Source organism: Hemicordylus capensis, chromosome 11 (assembly GCF_027244095.1).
Source record: "Hemicordylus capensis ecotype Gifberg chromosome 11, rHemCap1.1.pri, whole genome shotgun sequence".
NCBI classification, from domain to species: Eukaryota; Metazoa; Chordata; class Lepidosauria; order Squamata; family Cordylidae; genus Hemicordylus; species Hemicordylus capensis.
Genome location: NC_069667.1, coordinates 6,084,027 through 6,085,414, shown reverse-complemented (window position 1 = coordinate 6,085,414; position 1,388 = coordinate 6,084,027).

The window sequence follows — 1,388 nt, the reverse complement described above, 5'->3', positions numbered from 1 at the left end:
AAGTTCAAATCCCCATTCAGCCATGAGACTTGCTGGGTGACTCTGGGCCAGTCACTTCTCTCAGCCTAACCTACTTCACACGGTTGGAGGAAGAGCTGGATATAAAAAGTAAATAAATAAATTAGTCGACTCTTTGCTAACAAGGGGGCTTTGCATATGGGGATTACATGCTCTGCCCTCTAATACGGACTATCAAATTTGGCTTGAATTGACTCTGGTCCTAAAACTAATCTCCAGCTTTATGAATATAAGCAATACGGATGATTTTCTTCTTCTTCTATCTTACAAGGAACTCATGTTTGATACATGCAAAATGTAGGTTTGGATTTTCCTAGCATTTATAATTTAAAATTGAGAACTGCCTCCACTCAACCCGCCCAAAGCAGATTGTTCAACAGATATGACTTCCGTGTCCCACAGTAAAGGGACACTGCCTACTGCAGATATTTAAAGGTAGTTTACAAAGGGAAGAGATTAAATGTTCTCCCCATCCTGTCTCAACACTCGTCATTCCTATTTTGCAGAGAATCTTCCCCTCTGTTCTCATCTGAAAAATCAAAGAATTGAGAGCCATGTGAACTGCCCAGGGACTTACAGATGGGGCAGTATAAAAATGTGTTAAATAATGTAGCACGTAAATAAAAACCACACTAATTAGGAGACCTTGTACCATCCAGTTCTTATAAACAATCTGATCTCCTGTTGAGTTGGGCTGGACTAAACACACAGGATTGTATACAAAGAAAGAGATCTAAACACCATTTAAATCAATGCCACTAACAACTCTCATTGATTTCAATGATGCTATGTCAGAATTACATCTCTTTTAAAAGGGACTTCAGATGTGCCTAACTCCTCCACAGGATATGGCTGGAAGCCCATTAGGCCACACGCCTTCACTCATAAGAGTGGCCTATTTTTGAGTGTAATGAAAGTTGTGTATAAGCGACTCCAGAATTTTAGTCACGGCAACTGCTGTATTCCCTGAAGTTCAAGTTGAGACTGGAGAACTGGCCACCACTAAGACTCAGGAGTCCCTGGAGTCCCCACACTGTGAACAAAGGAAATGATATGCGTAAAGGGCTTACAAGACCATAATCAGCAACAAATGGTCTTTCACATACTTAACTGAAAACCAAAAATCTACTACAATGAATTGATCAACGTGATCAGCTCATGAATGCTTTAAGCCACCCTAAGTATTCCTGCAGCATTTATAATAAGCCATAATGGTTTTTGGCTGAAGGGCTCTTAGGAGCATGTGTTGCATGCAGAGCAAACTCAAACCTAAATCCACTTAATGTTAAGGGGAAAGTGTAAAAAAAAATTTTTTTTTAAGGGCACTGCTTTAGCAAGCAATTTTAAAGAAAGACTCAGCTACACAATAC